The 20,089-nt window shown below is 41.0% G+C and overlaps 1 protein-coding gene across 2 annotated transcripts in view; it reads right to left on the bottom strand.

Annotated features, from left to right (window-relative positions):
- Nucleotides 1-20,089, bottom strand: part of EML6 (EMAP like 6) — a 274,663-nt gene that overhangs the window by 254,376 nt on the left and 198 nt on the right. The gene's annotated exons all lie outside the window — the stretch shown is intronic.

Here is a 20,089-nt window from a genome sequence, read left to right as displayed (position 1 = left end):
GACAGACCAGGAAGGGCATTCTAAGCAGCAAGGCTGTGAGCAGTAACAGAGAGGAAACTGTCTGAGTCACTGCCAAGAGTAGGGTGTGATGGCGCTAAAGGTGGGGTAGGGTGGGGGATGGAGTTGTGGGAGGAGATGATGGCAAAAAGGTAGGGTGGGGCCATGCCCCAGTGTTTGGAGCCCATTCCACAAGCAATAGAGCCAGCAGGAATTTTGAAGTATGGCACGGACAGATCAGATCTATGCTTTCAAAGATAATTTCAGTGCTAGTATTATGCAGGAATTCTGGAAACCAGAACGACTTGTGGAAGCTTGCTTTTTTTTTTTTTTTTTGTAACTTGGTTTGTGTTCTTATTGTGAATGTTAACTTTGATATCTGGTTAAGGCGGTGTCTGCCAGGTTTCTCCACTGTAGTTCTTGCTTGTCCTTTGTAATTAGTAAGTATCTTGTAGTGAAGTCCTATGTAAATACCATGTTCCTCAACAAACTTTCATGGCGGGTTATAACATCTGTTGATTTTCTAACTCCATCAATCCAGCTATATTTTATAGCCGATGTTCTACTCAAGAAAGAGCCTTCTCTTTGATAAAGCAGGAAAAAACATCCAGTGGAAAAAAGACAGTCTCTTCAATAAATGGTGCTGGGAAAATTGGACAGCTACATGCGAAAGAATGAAACTTGACCACTCTTCACACCACACACAAAGATAAACTCCAAATGGATGAAAGACCTCGATGTGAGACAGGAATCCATCAAAATCCTAGAGGAGAACATAGGCAGCAACCTCTACGACATCGGCCACAGCAACCTTTTTTATGGCACATCTCCAAAGGCAAGAGAAACAAAAGATAAAATGAACTTGTGGAACTTTATCAAGATAAAAAGCTTCTGCACAGCCAAGGAAACAGTCAAAAAAACTAAGAGGCAGCCCACGGAATGGGAGAATATATTTGCAAATGACACTACAGATAAAAGACTGGTATTCAAGATCTACAAAGAACTTCTCAAACTCAATACACAAGAAACAAATAAACAAATCATAAAATGGGCAAAAGATATGAACAGACACTTTTCCAATGAAGACATACAAATGGCTAACAGACACATGAAAAAATGTTCAAAATCATTAGCCATCATCAGGGAAATTCAAATCAACCACACTGAGATACCACCTTACGCCAGTTAGAATGGCAAAAATTGACAAGGCAAGAAACAACAATTGCTGGAGAGGATGTGGAGAAAGGGGATCCCTCCTACATTGTTGGTGGGAATGCAAGTTGGTACAGCCACTCTGAAAAACAGTGTGGAGGTCCCTTAAAAAGTTAAAAATTTAGCTACTCTATGATCCAGCAATTGCACTACTGGGTATTTACCCCAAAGATACAGACGTAGTGAAGAGAAGGGCCATATGCACCCCAATGTTCATAGCAGCATTGTCCACAATAGCTAAATCGTGGAAGGAGCCGAGATGCCCTTCAACAGATGACTGGATTAAGAAGATGTGGTCCATATATACGATGGAATATTACTCAGCTATCAGAAAGAACGATTTCTCAACATTTGCTGCAACATGGACGGCACTGGAGGAGATAATGCTAAGTGAAATAAGTCAAGCAGAGAAAGACAATTATCATATGGTTTCACTCATCTATGGAACATAAGAACTAGGAAGATCGGTAGAAGAAAGGGATAAAGAAGGGGGGGTAATCAGAAGGGGGAATGAAGCATGAGTGACTATGGACTCTGAGAAACAAACTGAGGGCTTCGGGGGGGTGGGGGAATGGGATAGGCTGGTGATGGGTAGTAAGGAGGGCATGTATTGCATGGTGCACTGGGTGTTATACGCAACTAATGAATCATGGAACTTTACATCAAAAACCAGGGATGTACTGTATGATGACTAACATAATATAATAAAAAAAAAGAAAGAGCCTTCTCTAAAACAAACAAACAAAGAGCTTTCTCTTCTCCCCATTAGTTATTTATACCACTACAGATGCATGCATTTTCATTTTATTCAGTGGTTTATGATTTGTGCTCGAATTTTCCCAGACATGACCAGTGGATGTCCCTGTAAGTTGGCTCTTAAGTCATTTTAACATCTCCCCTATTCTTTGAGCACTGCTGTACTTTCGGGCATAAGAAGCTCTTCCAAACTCATCTTGTCTGCGCCAGGCCTAAACTCGGCCTTTTTTGTAAGAAGCTCTGATCTTTTTTTGAGGAGAATTGTGTTTAGAAACCAAGTTCTGGGTGCTGTTCCTGCTGTTCATGTGTCATTGCGTGTCAGTCCTCTCAATGGACAGAGCAAGGAAATTGCGTGTGTGTGCATGTGTGTATAGTCATACTCACCTGTATCTGTATTTCTGTGCAAAAATTCTTTAAAATTTCTTGGATGGCTCCTAACCAGACCTACTGAATACGAATTTTTAGAACTGGGCTCATAAATCTGTATTTTTTTAAAGTTTAGCTAGGTTTTCAAACAGAGGATTGAGTAGCGGAGTGATAGCAGAGGCAGCAAAACCAGTCAGGAGGCTACTAGAACTGTCCAGACAAAAGTTAACAGGGGTGTGAACTAGGGTGGAAGCAGCAAGACACAGAGGACATGATCAACCATACTTGGGGCTGACTGGATAATGGAGATGAAACAGGGAGGGAGCAAGAGGCACTCAGTGTTTCCTGCTTAGATAACTGTCACTGCCGTGGCCCACACACTGTCATTTACACCGTCAGCACAGAACACATGTTTATTTAATTGAACATCCTCTCACTTTCCGCCTATAGATTATATAAAAATCCAAGTGACATTCCGGGAAGAAAATAATTATAAAACACTCTACAGTTTATATCTCTTCCATTACATTTTATCATATGGACTAAAAACTGAGTGTTATTCCAGGCAAGAAGGATGACTCGCGAGTTCATTGTCAGCAGGGCAGGCTCTCACATAGATAAACATGGACTGGCCAAAGTGATTGTGTTCATGCTGACTATGCAGAATAATAGACCCACAAGGCTTTTTACCAAGAAGCAATGTCTGTAACAATATCTCTTACAGTAAAAAAAAAAAAAAAAAAGAGCTAGAGTCTGCTGGAGATAGAAGTCATTAAGCAGAGATGACTGCTTACTATCACTGTAGCATAAAACTCACTGGAGCATGAGCAAAATATATAAAGGAGATGTAAGAAGAAAAGTAAAGCTAAAAGCAAATGACCCTTGAATTCTAACTGCTATAACAGAAAGTTTAAAACACAGATAAAAGTACATCCCAGAGAAAAATAACCATTCCACTATTTGCGTAGTAAAAGCAATTCATCAGTGATCTCTCATTGCCAAGTCCACGGGGCCCTTTCCCAGACTTACACTGGTGTACTCTGTTGGGACTGCTGAGGTCTCCTTGACACCCTCTTTGCTCTTGGCTACCAGGGCACTCTACTTACCTGGTTTTCCTCCTACTCCTGACTGTTCCTATCTGTCACAAGCACCTCTTTCTCTGCTGATCTCCTTAAAGTTGATCATCCTCAAAATCCTGGGGTTTTTTAAGATTTTATATATTTGAGAGTGAGAGAGTGAGCAAGAGAGAGACAGTGCATGAGCAGGGGGAGGGAGGGGGAGAAGCAGACTCCCTGCTGAGCAGGGAGCCCTAAGTGGGGCTCCATCCCAGGACCCCAAGATCATGACCTGAGCAGAAGGCAAACGCTCAACCAACTGAGCCACCCAGGTGCCCCAATCATCTTCAAAATCCTAACCCTGGCCTCTTCTCTTTCCTTCATATGGTCTCTGAGTCCTCATCCACTCCTGCATGCTCACTGCAACTCTCATGGCTCTCTACTGAGCAAGGGACCCATATATATGTACAATCACCTCTTGGATGTCTCACAGACACCTCAATTTATGCTGAAAGCTGAACTCATTACCCCCTGACCTTGAATGAGCTCCTCAATCTGTTTCAGTAAATGATAAGCACCATCCAACCAGGTGACTATGACAGAAATCTGACCATTACCTTATATATTCTTTCTCCCCCACTGCCTATCTCCAAACACCAGGAATCTAGACTCTTCAGAATATATTCACTGCTTTCTTCACATTACCACCATAATGATCTCACTCCTGAATAACTTCAAGTCCCTCCACTCTGCAATAATCCATTACCCACTGCAACCTGAGCAACCATCCCAGAGCCAAAATATAATGATGTTCCTTCCTCCAGAAAGTCTTCTCTGACCACCACTCCCTCTCATAAATGAGTTAGGTATATGTCTTAAGGCTCTCACATACTGTGGGCTGTCATAGAACTGAACACTCCAATCCCGCTCATCATTTATTTATGAGTACAGTCCTCATGGTCATAAATTCCTCAAGAGGAGATGCATGTTATTCACTGTTGGGTCCCCAGGACCTAGCACGGTGAATCACACATAGTAGACACTCAAGAAATCTTTGTTGCAAATCACTTTTATTCCTCTAAGTGAGAGGTTCTTAACCTGGAGCCCAAGTACCCCTTAACGGAATTCAGGAGGATTTATGTACTTCTATGCGCTAAAAACTACTAAAAAAATCTTTACTTTTACCAGCTCATAACAAGCTTTAGTATTTCCTATCATTCAGAGTGTAGGCAACAAATTATAGTAGTATTGGCAGTACCTCCACCTTGAGACCAGTAACATCACAGATATTTTCATATTACATTACAGTTGTAGCAGACCTCTCAAACACCGGGCATACTCATCACTACTTTGAAATCATCATTATTAAAACTGCTAGACCTTTCAAATGTATGAGTTAATAAAGCACATGTAAAATATTTTGTAACTATATTTCAAAAATAGTTAATTTTCTTTACAATCCTATTTATGTATTTTATTTTATGCATTAGGAGACATTGTTCTGTGATAGTGGGAGTATAAATTGATAAATGCGCTCTGGGAAACTGTATGGCAGGGCCTAGCAAAACTGATCCTATGTGCACCCTGTGCCCCAGAAGAGCCACTCCCACCTGCAATTGCATGTATATGTTTACTTGTACTAGAATGGTGACAGTAGCCACAAAATGCCCACCTACAGGAGAATGCGTAAATAAACTATGGTATTTCTACACAACAAAGATATGGAAGTGAGAATACTCATGTGGAAACACAGATGAATCTCATAAATAGAATGTTGACTGAAAGAAGCCAGACGCAAAAGAATGCATACCGTACCATTCTTTTTAAAAGTACAACATTCGGCAAAACTAATCTACACTGTTAGAAGTCAGAATAGAGGTTAACTTTGCAGTGGGGGTTACGGCAGGAAGAGGGCACGGGAGGGGGGCTCTGTGGTGCTGGTGATGTCCTAGTTCTTGATGTGGATGAGGGTTACAGGTGCACTGGTTTGTGAAGACTGATCCAAATGTGCGCTTTTCAGCATCTGTAGAAAAGGACAGAACAAAACAAACCTACTATCCTGTGATGGGATCCATAGGCTTCGCCGTCTGTCAAAGGGGGTCTAAGAAAGAAGTCCTTTCTGAAGCAGAAATTCCAAGGGGATTATCTTAAAATGAACAAACATAAGTCATTCACTCATTCAAAAAATACTTATTGACCATCTTCTACATACCAGGCACCATTCTAGGCATTGCAGGCAGGGCAGTAACCAAAACAGTCCTGCCCAAATAGAGCTTATATTCTAGTGAAGAGAGATAACAAGGAACGAAATAAATAAGAGCTAAGGAGAAAAATAAAACAGGGATGGACAATAAAGAATGTGCTGGAGAGGGGTCTGAATGTTAAGTAGGGTAGTCAGGGAAGTCCTTACTGAGATGACATTTGCAGGGACCTAAGGGAGGTGAGTAGTCACATGGATGTTTGGGGGAAGAAGCCAGACAGAAAGGACAGTGAGTGCAAAGGCTCTGAGACAGAAAAGCACCTGGGTTTTTAAGCAGCAGATAGGAGGTCAGTGTGGTTGCAGTGAGGCAAGGCATGGGGAGAAAATAGGTTAGATCACAGAGGTAACAGGAGGCCAAATTCCCCATAGAGGCTTAAAGGCCACTATAAGGACTTTGGCTTTTATTCTAAGGATTCTGAGAAGAGAATTGACATGACCTGACTTCTAATGCAACCAGATCAACTGGCTGCTGTGTTGAGAACAGAATGGGAGGGCAAAAATGGAAGCAGGGAGGAGGCAATGGGTAAGAGGTCTTGGGGAAAGAGCATGGAATGAGAAGAGGAGAGAACAGATGCCATGAGGAACACAAACACGTACACACATTCAAACAGACACGCAGATGCATTATTGCTGTCACATTTGCTGCTGCTGTTACTGAAATGGCTGAGAGCAATTTGCAGCCTTCATGACTCTTCACTCCTCAATAGTCCAGCACTTATCTCCTAAGACAAGTGCTTTCTCCTACGTAACCGCATTGCTACAACTGAATTCTGCTATTAACCTAATATGTGGGCCCATATTCAAATTTCACCAACTGTCCCAATACCATCATTTACAACAATCCTCCCCACCCCATTGCAGGATCTCACACTGCACTTAGTTGAATCCTTTTAGTCTCCTTTAATCTGGAACTGTTCCTCAATCTCTTGTCTGTTATGAGAATGACTTTTTTTTTTTTTTAAAGTATAGACCAGCTGCATTGAAGAAAGTCCCTTACTTTGCATTAGTCTATTTCCTCATGACTAGCCTCAGGTCGTGCATTTTGGGCAGGAATACCTGATGAGCAATGTTGAGGGGCTTCTATATACACAAGGTAGACTTACAGCTAAAAGGAGATCAAGGTCAGTCAGGGAGGTGAGAGAAAACCAGGGGGCTACAACCTCCAGGACAGAAAAGGAAGGGTACTAAGGAGAGAGTGACCAACTGTACCCAATACTGTGAAGAGGTTAAGCTGGACACAGCCCCATTTAGCAGCGGAGGTCACTGGAGCCACTTCAGAGAAAGACTGCAGTGGCTGGTAGAGGGAGAAGCCAGTTCTTGATGTTAAGGAGTGAACAAGAGATAAGATGAAGATAGTAAATGGAGACAACTCAGAAGCACAGCACTTTGATTAGAATGGATTTTAGAGGGTCTTGGAGATCACACAGTCAGCCCGCTCGTTTTTAGCTGAGGCCCATGTTAAGCACCATGCCCAAAGTCAGATCCCCCAGGACTGATTCCCCATAGGATGCCATGCTCCTGTTCCTGAGAAGTTTGGCATTGAAGGAAAAAGGCGTGGGGAGGAATCTCAAAGAAAAGGTTAATATAAATAAAGTAGAAATCCTCTGCCTTTAATGATCTTCCTAAAATGTCAATCGGCCTTTTTAAATGTTTAAGTCCTCCCACGGTCCCCATAACTTGCAGGAGGAGCTGTAAATCCCTTTGCGATCCAGCCCCAGGCCCCTTGCTCAGCTTCATCTCCCACAGTCTCTTCCTTACTCCCACAGTGCTGAACCACAGAGTCTCTTCAGGAGCCCCGGCTCCTGAGCCCCTGAGCCTTGCACAAGCCGTTCCCTCCTTGGTGTTCCTTCCCTCCCCTCTTCTCTTTCCACCTGGCTGCCAAATTGTTCTTCATCCTTCAAAAGTCACTGTCTCCAGGAGGCCTGCCCTTGAATGCCTACTTCTCTATCTTTGAGTGAAACTTGTCCGGGCCAGGAATGACTTTGCTTCATTTAGAGCCAGCAGATGCTACTTTACAATCTCTGCAAACATCCTTCTTGCAAACGTTACCTCATATTTTCAAAAGTTGCTTAAAAGATCACCATGTTTCTTAAATCTAAAAGGATATGAATCAAGATTTTCCTCATAATACAGTCAAAAAATCTTAAGTCATTAAAAAAAAGTGTTTCATTCATTATAAGATCCATGGACATATTTCAGAAGAAAAACATGGTGTCTTCAATGGCTGGATTTTCCATGTAGAACAGGAAAACAGTAGAAGGAAAGAGCCAGATAGGATTTGGAGTCTGACTTAAGAGCAATGCAGTGGGGGTGCCTGGGTGGCACAGCGGTTAAGCGTCTGCCTTCAGCTCAGGGCGTGATCCTGGCGTTATGGGATCGAGCCCCACATCAGGCTCCTCTGCTATGAGCCTGCTTCTTCCTCTCCCGCTCCCCCTGCTTGTGTTCCCTCTCTCTCTGGCTGTCTCTATCTCTGTCAAATAAATAAATAAAATCTTTAAAAGAAAAAAAGAGCAATGCAGTGATTAGTCATTATTGCCATCCAAATATTTTTTTAAAACAAGATTCCGAATCCTGCCTCTAAGTGCCAGCTGACAATGTATTTTCAGAATTTTCTCTTCTCGAAGTATGTATAGAATGAGTCCTATAGAAATATCACCTCCAGAGGCACCTGAGTGGCTCGGGGCGCCTGGGTGGCTCAGTCGTTAGGCGTCTGTCTTCTGCCCAGTGCATGAGTCCTGGGATCGAGTCCCGCACTGGGCTCCCTGTTCTGCTGGGAGCCTGCTTCTTCCTCTCCCACTCCCCCTGCTTGTGTTCCCTTTCTCACTGGCTGTGTCTCTCTTTGTCAAATAAATAAATAAAATCTTTAAAAAAAAAAAAGAAAGAAATATCACCTCCATTTCAGACCTCACTCCTTACAAATAATTTGAGATATGAAAAACTAACAACAAATAAAATATATGTTAAGCATTTACTAAGCCCACAACGTGTGCCACACAAGGGAACATACTCAGAACTCAGATCAGGTCGAGAGATGGGTAAGTCAACAAATATAACACAATGCAATGACTCCAGAAGGCAGGTACTTGCATTGTGGTCTGCACATACAGAGCAAGAAGGGCCTAAAATAGGCTTTTGAGTTGTCAGGTAAGGCTTCAGGGGGAGATGACACTACATTGAGATTGAAGGCGGAATGAGACTGCACAAGGAGAGAAGCGAAGGGTCATTGCAGGCAGCCAAAATGGCATGTGCAAGGATGAAGATAGGAAGCTGGGCTCAGGGAACTGCAAGGAGTTTGATGTGGCTGGAGGATGTCAGAAGGACAGGGAGGGACATCAGGATGGAGGAGGAGCCAGGAACCAGATTGTAAGAAGCCTTGGAGACTCTGTTAAAGGAGCTTGAACCTTATCCTGTGCAATAGGGAGCCTTGGGTAACTTCTAAGTCTGGCTTTAGGAAGATTCATTTTCAACACCTGTTAGATGGCCAACCTCACAAAATCATCTAAGGGTCCACCCACGTCACTCACAGCCAGGGCTGGTGTTCAACAGACGTGCACCAGTATCTATGCCAGGTAAATGAATATAAAAATATTTCTTCACCAATTGGTAAAGACCTGTGCCACCAACATCACCTTGCAGGCTGCGCCAGTCCCAGGAAGCCTCCTGTGAGTGCCATCTGACCACCTCCCTGGTGCCAGCCCTGCTAGCATCAGCCCCCATTCGCATATGCTCCCCTCTCCCGCCAGACCCCACTAAGGAGAAAACACCCTCAATAGTAGCACTGGCACCCCAGTAGGCAAATGTGCGATGTCCACTTCACTCTCCCAGGCTGTGGTCGCCAGCCATTGGCCAGCATTCCCCAGAGACACTCTGGCATGGCCTCTTATGAGAACTGAAATTCCATGGTGTGTCATATCACCAATATTTTGTACTTAAGCCCTCTTAATATTCCTTCCTTACCTTTTCTTGCCCTCAACTCAGTATTTCTCATCACTGTCCTGTTTTTTTCTATCAAGAAATAGTTTGCCTCCTCTTCTTATCTACCTCCTCTAGTAGAGCTCCCATTTGTCCTTCTCTTAGCCCATATCTCCCTTATCAGACAATCTTTCTTTTTTAAAATTTTAATTCCAGTGTAGCTAACATAGTGTTATATTAGTTTCAGGTGTACAATATAGTGATTCAACACTTGCATACAACACCCAGTGCTCATCATGATGTGTACTCCCAATCCCCTTCACCTATTTTACCCATCCCCCTACCCACCTCCCCTCTGGTAACCATCAGTTTGGTCTCTATAGTTAAGTGTCTGGTTTTGTTTTTTCTCTCTCTTTTTTTCCCCTTTTCTTGCTGTTTTGTTTCTTCAATTTCACATATGAGTGAAATCATATGGTATTTCCCTTTCTCTGACTGGCTTATTTCACTTACCATTATACCTTCTAAATCCATCTATGTCATTACAAATGGCAAGATTTCATTCTTTTTTATGGCTGAATAGTTTCCATTGTATATTTATACCACCTCTTCTTCATCCATTCATCTATCGATGGACACTTGGGCTGCTATTATAGTTTAGCTATTGTAAATAATGCTGCAGTAAACATAGGGGTGCATATATCCCTCTGAATTAGTGTTTCATTTTCTTTGGGTAAATACCAGTAGTGCAATTACTACAACAATTAATCATAGGGTAGTTCCATTTTTAGTGTTTTGAGGAACCTCCATACTGTTTATCACAGTGGCTGTACCTGCTTGCATTCCCACCAACAGTGCACATCCTCACCAACACCGCTTGTCTCTTGTGTGATTTTAGCCATTTTGACAGGTGTGAGGGGACATCCACTGTGGTTGATTTGCATTTCCCTGATGATGAGTGATGTTGAGCGTCTTTTCATGTGTCTGTTGGCCATCTATATGTCTTCTTTGGAGAAAGGTCTATTCGTGTCTTCTGCCCATTTTTTTATTGGATTATTTGGGGGTTTTGGGGTTGTGTTAAGTTCTTTATATATTTTGGATATTAACCCTTCATCAGATATGTCATTTACAAATATCTTCTCCCATTCAGTAGGTTGTCTTTTAGTTTTGTTGGTTGTTTCCTTTGCTGTGCAGAAGTTTTTTTTTTATTTTGATGTAATCCCAATAGTTTGTTTTTGCTTTTGTTTCCCTTGCCTCAGGAGACACATCTAGAAAAATGTTGCTACAGCCAATATCAGATAAATTACTGCCTGTGTTCTCTTCTAGGATTTTTATCCTAGGTTTCAGGTCTCACATGTAGGTCCTTAATCCACTTTGAGTTTACTTTTGTGTATGCTGTTTCATTCTTTTGCATGCTGCTGTCTAGTTTTCACAACACCATTTGTTGAAGAGACTGTCTTTTCTTCATTGCATATTCTTACCTCCTTCATCAAAGATTCATTGATCATATAATTGTGGGTTTCTTTCTGGGCTTGCTATTCTGTTCCTTTGATCTATGTGTCTATTTTGTGCCCGTACCATACTGCTTTGATTACTACAGCTTTGGAATATAACATGAAGTCTGGAATTGTGATACCTCCAGTTTTGTTTTTTCAAGATTGCTTCAGTTATTCAGGGTCTTTTGTGGTTCCACACAAATATTAGGATTGTTTGTTCAAGTTCTGTGAAAAATCCTGTTGGTATTTTGATAGAGATTGCATCAAATCTGTAGGCTGCTTTGGGTAGTATAGACATTTTAACAATATTTTTTCTCCCAATCTATGAGCATGAAATGTCTTTCCATTTCTTTGTGTCATCTTCAATTTCTTTCATCAATGTTTTATAGTTTTTAAAGTACAGGTCTTTCACCTCTTTGGTACATTTATTCCTAGGTATTTTATTATTTTTGCTACAATTGTAAATGGAAGTGTTTTCTTAATTTCTCTTTCTGGTACTTTGTTATTGGTATATATAAACACAACCAATTTCTGTGTATTAATTTTGTATGCTGTGACTTTACTGAATTCATTTATCAGTTCTAGTAGTTCTTTAGTGGAGCCTTTAGGGCTTTCTATCTATAGTATCATGCCATCTGCAAAGAGGAAAATTTTTCTTCTTCCTTACCAATCTGAATGCCTTTTATTTCTTTTTGTTGTCTGATTCCAGTACTCTGTTGAATAAAAGTGGTGATAATGGACATCCTCGTTTTGTTCCTGACCTTAGGGGAAAAGCTCTCAGTTTTTCCCCATTGAGTATGATGCTATCTTAGACAAAGTTTCTTAAAGGGGCAGCCCTCTGAGACATGGCCCCACCTTGTAGGCTATACTTGATTGGACTGGGTGGACATCCTGTCCAGTGCTAAGCCAATTAGATTCTCTTTCCTGGAAATTTGGATTTAAAATGCAAAAGACTGATCGATTCAACTGGTACTGTAGGACCAAGCTGGATAGTCATGTGTGCAGAGGGGCTGAGATGAACTCTGGAGAGGAATGACTATGTGCAAAGTAAATCACTGAACTAAGAAGCCAGTCTGCAGTCACAGAATATCAAAGCATATATTACCCAGAGAGAGGCAGAGATATGAATTTGCAAGAATCTGTGATTCTTACAAGAGAAAGAACTAGGGAAAGAGAAAGAAATAGCTGCCTGATAACTGTGCAATGCCTGAAAGGCCAGCCTACTCCCTATAATTGAGTTCCCAAAGATTCTCTTGTCATCTTATGATCCTCTCCTTAACTGTGTTTCTTTGAAAAAGTTTCAGTTTCTTGCAACTGATCTCTTATTTAGAAGGCATCCTGTCATTTGTGGGTCCTGTTTTATTCTTACCCATAAAATCAATTCACAATGAACACAGAAAAATGTTTTAATGACACTGTTAAATAGCAGCTACACTTAACATGAATCCTCGTGCCTTAAAATAATTCTCGATGGCTTTAGATTAATTCTCTGACCAACCTATTTAGGTACTGCCAGTCCAGAGAAAGATTCTTTCCTCTCAGGCAGTTACTGCTGGCCTGCCACTCCCCTCCTTCACGCAAATGGGAAAAGGGGTGGCAAAAAACTAGTGGGCAACTGTGGAATACTTCAGCTACTGGGTTGAGGTCAGCCAGGTGCCTGCCTCCCACTGGGGGAAGAAAGGAATGAACTGATAAAGGGGTAGAGGTCAAGGGGCACAATCTCTGACTACACTCCCTCTGCTTTCCCTTCTGCTCCTTCAAGAGATCTCTCTCCAGCAGCAAGGCCAAACGCTGGAAACTCATTTTTAAAAAGCAAGAATCTTTGGGAGTAAACAAAGCCAATGAATAGACTGTTGCTGGTCCCTAAAACAGAAGTTACTAAACGATGCACTGGCTCCTCAAAGTATAAATATGGTTTTATTCTTTAAATATATAAAAATCTACACATCCTTATAGTTTCTAACACCATCTTTTCAAATAGGACAGCAACCAAAACCTCAGATTTCTATTACTTCTAAGTTAATTTTTTAATGATTGTTTCAGTTCCTGGGTCTCCACATGTTCAGTATCCTCTAAATGAGAATAATGGGCGCTCTGCTAGGGGAATTCAAAGGTTATAGACATCCATCTCCTTAACTTGTTCCAATCAGTGACTGCTTGGTTCTTTCTGGAGCATTCAGAACACAGGTCTAGGTGCCATCTTAGTGAAAAAAATTAATTCTGTTAATTTAAGAATTTAACAAATGTATAGATCATATACATTATTACAAGTCTATTTTTGCTAGCTGTCAATCTCATTTGGGTTGAAAAACAACACTGTTCTACTGAGCTCTGAAACATACCAGTGAGCTCCCTACAACCTTGCTGTGGCCTGTGGCTAGAAGCATTGGCATCACTTGGGAGCTAATTAGAAATGCAGACTGTCAGGCCTCATACCAGACTTACTGCGCAGAAGCTAGATGTTAGCTTGTGCTCAGGTGACTTCTATGAACAATGATACATGAAAAGAAATCTCTGCTCTCAAACACCTTAATTACACTTAAGACCAATCCACGTATGACAAATTTGGGTTAAACCTACAAGAGAAACCTGACTGCTGAAGATGTGTAGTCTGGTGGCTTAAGAAAGGCTTTCCATGTGGTTTCAGAAAAAGTAAGTCCCAGAAGCAAAGCCATCATGTCAGCCTTCCCAGCAGCTTCCTTTTTGGGTGGCAAGAATGTCACCTATATCGCAAAAGTGTTCAGATCCAAATCCTTGTGGGTAGGAGAGGCCTTAGGCCAGCTCTGCTTAGAAGTGCTGCCATTGAACAGTATTTCACTTACCACAATATAATCTACATTCTGATTGACTGTTGGTTGTAGGGCCAATATCATTCTTTGTAAGAGAGTATATTCCAGTACAATGTTTTCAAACAATGACCCATTATATAGTAACCATTTTTTCTAAGTAAAAACATGGTCATATATTCTGAATAATAGAGACCCACGATATGATAAGAACAAGTATATCTATAACAATAGTTGAATGGAATATTTGTGACTGTCCAGGAAAATCTAGGACATATGGTACCAAGACCCCTGAGGCATTAATGACCTGGATGAGAATTACAATGACCTTGGTCTTTCTCTGGGTATCTACACCAGAATTCTGGGCACACCAAAGTCCTCCTCACCCTGGTGCCTTCGCATGTAACCTCTCCACTCCCAAGCCAGCTTCACTTATCTGCCCCTTCTCACCCTTCAGGTCTCAGCTTAAATGCCATCTCCCTAAATAGCTGCTCTGGAATTCTATGGCAGGTAGTTCCCACCAACCCAGTTTCTCTCTCTGACCATTCCCTTCTCAGTACTTTTTACAATCTATGTTCACCATGTCTTCTTATTCATTCATTGTTAGTCTCCACCACCAGAATGGAGGCAAAAATGTGGTCTTGTTCACTGCTGCACTCCCTGCACTTGGTACCCTCTAGAGAGTAAATGAGGTTTTGATGAATAAACAAGTAAAATGTTCCCAATTTAGGGAATAAATAAATCTTAATTAAAGAATTACCAAATAGGGACGCCTGGGTGGCTCAGTCGGTTAAGCACCTGTCTTCAGCTCAGGTCATGATCTCAGGGTCTTGGGATCGAGCCCTATATCGGGCTCCCTGCTGAACAGGGAGCCTGCTTCTCCCTCTGCCTGCTGCTCCCCTGCTTGTGTTTCTCCCTCCCTCTCTCTCTGACAATAAAATCTTTTTAAAAAATTACCAAATAGACTATAGCTTATTAATAAGAATAACAATAATTAGATTATTTACAAAGATATCATAAACTTCCATCAAAGCCTTTCACTTCATGCTCTTGCAAATGAACAGGATCAAATGAATAGTTGATGGTACCACCGAGTAACTTTGCTTAAATCTCTTTCCTTCTCAGAGCCTTTTCCCTCTGAGAGCCACTCCCACCGAGTAAAATGAGAAGACTACCTCTCAGAGATGGGAGAGAGGGAAATGAGATGACACAGATACATATATAAAAGTATCTAGTACAGAACAGGTACTCAACTCAATATGGGTTTGATTCTTTATAATTACTTCCATGTTTCCCTTATTCAAACTGGTCAAGGGACTAAAGAATATGAAATCACATTTCCAGACCCTCATGTGAACCTGTTTACTCAATACTCCAGACCAAACCATGGCTGTTAGACCCCTCTCTTCAAATCCAACAAGTTCAATTGTATTTGCAGGACCACATTATTTTAGTCATGTCACAATTGAGACTTAATATTTTAAAATATGTCTGGTAGGTCATTGTTTCAGATCATTGTTTCAAAGCTGGTAATGTTCCTAAGGTGAACTTGAACATGGTTCCACTTCTAGACTGAGTTCTAGCAATCAGCTTCAAATACTCCTGATAAACTGATAAGCACCAGATTGATAAACAGAGTAACAAGAAGCAAAAAGCTCACAAAGTTCTAGTTAGAAATAAGGCACAGTGGTAGGGACCACAGTGACTGAGAAAAAAAACAGTTTGTACAACAGTGAAGCAATAACTTTGGGCTTTGGAATCAGATAGCTTTGGGTTCCAATTCCATTCTATAGTCTGCTAAATAGTGACTGCGGGCAAGATCCTTAGCCCCTCTGTGCCCTGGTCTCCTCACCAGTAAACTAGGACTAACAATAGTACCAATGTCATGAGGTTGTTAAGAGGATGGATGAGATAAATCTGTACACACATTTATTTAGTGCTGAGTCCGCACTCAAGAAATGTTGGCTCTGGTTATTAAATGTATTCTATCCTCAAAGATCTTATATATACTTACAAATGAAAATACTCGGAATGAAAGAAAAGTACTAAATGATACACATTAAGTGAGGAACAGTGGTCATGAAAGATGCAAAACTTTAGGAGTGCAAGGCGCGCCTTCCTCTAAGGATGGTATAGGGTCTCATGGGAGTGGTGAAGCTGAAGCAGATGGGCCCAAGCAGGGCATGGATACAAACAGGCCCGCTGCGGTGGGCACTTACTGTTTGCCAAACACTCTGGGGCACCCTGTATGTAATCTCCACAAGCTACAAGGCAGATACCTTTAAATCTCCAATTTGTAGATGAGAAGCTGTTTTACTGATGATAGCTAAGCCTCACAGGGGTTTAGTAATTTTCCCAAGTTGTCCAATTGGTGGCAGATCTGGGTTTAAAATCAAATCTGTCTGACAACCCACCACTGTGCCATTGTTGGGGAGAAGGGTTGATGGGGAGATAAATCATTCCAGTATGAGGCAGGAAAGAACAGAGTAATCTTTTTATATGGCCAGTGGGAAGCAAACAATTTATACTTAAAAAAAAAAAAAAAAGGAAAATAAGGGAGGAAAGGTTGGTTAGGGCCAGAAGGAATGGAAAGCTAAGGAGTTTAAACTTCCGCTGGTGGACAATGAACAATCTTTTTTGTTTAAGGTGTAAGTGTGTGCTTTTAATGAAATACTAGTAATGCCCCCACTAAGAGCAGGTAGGTATTGAATACCAGCACAGGGCCAGGTCCCAGTCTAAACCATTTGCATACGTTCCCTCCAAAAGTTACAGTTTGCAATTTAGGTATTATTATCCCCATGTCACATATAAACAAGTGGTCAAGCCACTCATTCGGATGACTCCAGTAAACAGCACAGTGGGGTTCACCACTGAGTGTGTGCAAGGTCAAAGTCAATACAAAGTCCTTCCCCTGAAAGAGTATTGCAGAAAAACCTTCCTTGCAATACAGAGTGAAAAAATAAGAAAAAGGAAAATGGAGACAGGGAACTAGTCAGAAACAATATACCAACCCAGAGTAAGGAGATAAACGTCTTAAATGGAGTCACTGAAAACGGAAGGGAGATGACAGAGCAAAATGTGTTCATGACCTTTTCTTTCATTTACTCCATTTGTGTCATGATGCGCTACCTGAAGTAGAAACCAAGTTAGTGAATATTCCAGTCTCTGTTGCCAGCCTTGCCTCTAAGCCTGCACTGAGTCCTGTTGTTAGTCTGAGAGCAAACATTTCTAGTATTTACCTGTCCTGTCACAGCGCTATCAGGGCTAAAACAGGCATCATCCTCTAATCTGTTATCTGTACTGAAGGGTAATCATTCAAAAGAATAAAACTAAGCCTCCACATCCAATAAATCATATTATGCTTCACATATCAACATTTTAAAAAATCTGACTTAAACACATAGTCTGTCAAATCAGGAAGACACATATGCTAACGCTCTGGTGAGCTCTGCCAAATCCTATTATTATTAAAGTTCATCGTGATCTCAGAGAGCACACGGTTTTATAAAATGGAGTATGGTATCAATATTTGTTGGGCTGCTTTCTAGTTAATATTCTGGGGAAAGTAGAACAATAAATAAAGCAGAGGAAATACATGCACTATGAATATAGCTTTCAAGCTAAGGAAAAAGCTAACAGACAACTACTTACATTGTCTCATTTGAAAGAATCAAGAGTTAGAAGCTTGAACAATCATATAATGTTTCCAAAAATCCAAAATATTTTTGCACTGAAACCTTAGCTGTAGTCTTCCTCATTCAATAGCTAACTGCAATATGTTAAGTGGAAAAATCAGTAGTGTAACAGGAACATGAGTTGAAATTCATAAAGATAAAAGAGCATAATTTTCCTGTCCATATCCACAGTTAATACATAAAGATTCCCAACAATTTACAGTATTAATTTGAAATACTCAATATATTTCTGGGAGTAAAATTATGAAAGAAATGGCACTCGAGAGTCTCACTAAGGCTAAAAACAAATGTTGTCTGCATACTGCATTTATCAGAAAAAGATATATATGTAAGATAAAGCAAAGTAACAGCATAAACAGTCTAATTTTACAGCTTTTAATTACATAATGATCTACGGTTTGTGTTTTTAACGTTGGACTTAATTTTATTCCTATGTGCAAAGACATATACATGGACATTAAAGAATTCTGTTCACCTGTACACACTCAGACTCAACCAAGTATCACCCAAAATTTAGCAGTAAAGTCCAGTCTCCGAGGGTAGGCTTATTACTATGCCACCACTCAGTGTAAAGACACAACTACCTTCATAATAGACCAGAAGCTAAATTGTGTTTTTTTTTCATCGCCTGAGGCTTCCTGCAAACCAGTTATACAAACAGCTTCATTCACCTTTTTTTCCAATCTGAGTGTTTAACTAAGCCATATATCATCACAATCCCACTAGTCCAGCTGTCTGTCATCACAGCGGTTTACTGCAACTCCACCCTTTCCCTCCTTCAGTTTCAACAGTGCATTTCTTTCTTTCTTTTTTTTTCCTACTAGAGAAAAAAAAATTAAGATTAGGAGTTCAAACCCTCAAAGTAGTTCAGTGAGCTGTCACAACAATATTATTTAACCCCAGGGAATTTTCTGTTTAATTGCCACTCTCTCCATTCCCCCAAAGGACTACATCTTATTTAGATGGTGTAATGGAAAGCACTGCATTAAGAAAGACAGAGCAAAAACATAATGGGTTTAAATTTTTAAACATCTAACCTTTTCACAAGTCACTTTTAATCATTTGCACCTGTGACTTCAATAATCAGCCTGGCAATTAGAGAAGGAAAACCTCCAGGACAGACGGGGCCCCAATCACAACCCTTATTGTATCAGGGAGCAAAGAAAAGAGCTATTTTCTCATATGTGACAAGAAGAAAGTTTTACATATCAGCTCCACCCAACCTTGGGAATAGTAGAGCTCTTAGTATTCAAAATCTTCATTTTCTAAAAGTCAAGATTTTTAAAAATACATATCCTACTGTATTTTCAAATATTAAGTTTTTACCTTTTGTAACAATTTTTCAACTGTAGGGCTCAGGAAAAAAAGGGGGGGATTGCAGAATAAGCACAACACTAGGAGGGGGGTAAAAAGCAAGACTTTTAAATCATTCTCCCCAAGGAGAAATCAAAACCATTAACATTACACCACATAACCATTTATTTCATTATGAAAGGCAAACTTAGAACACAAGTGGTAATATTCTGAAATGTGATAGAAGTTGTTCTACATCAATGAACACACAAGTTTGGAAGGCACGAATATGGTCTCTGTCAGTTGTAGTCTATCCTCAGCAAGTCATTTGCCCCGTGGGTGAGGCTCCCATATGGAAATCTTCCTTAACTGCTGAAGGCTGAATGGGATTCCCTGTGAACAGCATCTGGACCACACCTTGTTTGGTCACAGAAGCAGCTGACAAGAAGTAGAGGAAAATGCATCTGGTCCAGAGATGACAGGACAGGACCAAGAATCAAAATATGTCCCTCCACAGTTTAACAGGGAAGGCCCCTTAAAATGTCTATTTATCCAGTTGTGTTTTTCTAATCAGTCTTGACCACCCACTGCCAGATGTTGGTCATTCTGGGGGCTGACTGGTAGGATTTTGTGGTCCAGCAGCTGCCAGGCTTTTATAACCTCAGTGATGTTGTGGAAGCATCCATTTAGAGTATAAATATGTTTGGCATTAAAACACTGCCAAGTGAAATATTAGAAAACAAACTCCCCACCCATTGCAGAAATTTTCCAGTTTCAAAGATTCTGGGATGAAGATTCCAAATTACCTGTAGCAAAATTTCTTCTAGATTTTTTTAACCCTCTTGCTTGTTGAGGAACCTACTGAGGAGCCTGCCAAAGATGACATCCACCGTTCAGATTACTGGTCCTACATTTACACAGTTAGGGCAGGAAGAAGTGTTTTATGGTTCCCCGGGATCCTTCCACTTGTAGCAGGAATGAACACCCAAAAAGCAGCGGGACACTCAACTCCTTAGAGATTTAAAAGCCTTCCAGAGGAATAAGAGGAAGGAGATCTCTCCCTCCCCACCTGCACCCCCCACCCTGTTTCTGCCCTAGCTTTAGAATGAGCAGCCCTTCTGTAATTCCATACAGTTCCAGAGAGAATCCTTAACTCCAGAGGGCTCCTGGATCTGACCCCAGGAAAGCCCGTTTGGTCATCCTTCTCCTCACCTTTCTAATCTCCACACCCAACCCTTCCCCACGACCCCAGGCCACCTCCTTA

Source organism: Ursus arctos, unplaced genomic scaffold (genome assembly GCF_023065955.2).
Source record: "Ursus arctos isolate Adak ecotype North America unplaced genomic scaffold, UrsArc2.0 scaffold_8, whole genome shotgun sequence".
Classification (NCBI taxonomy): Eukaryota; Metazoa; Chordata; class Mammalia; order Carnivora; family Ursidae; genus Ursus; species Ursus arctos.
Note: the sequence above shows the minus strand (reverse complement) of the source record. Positions and strands in the feature narration are given on the sequence as shown.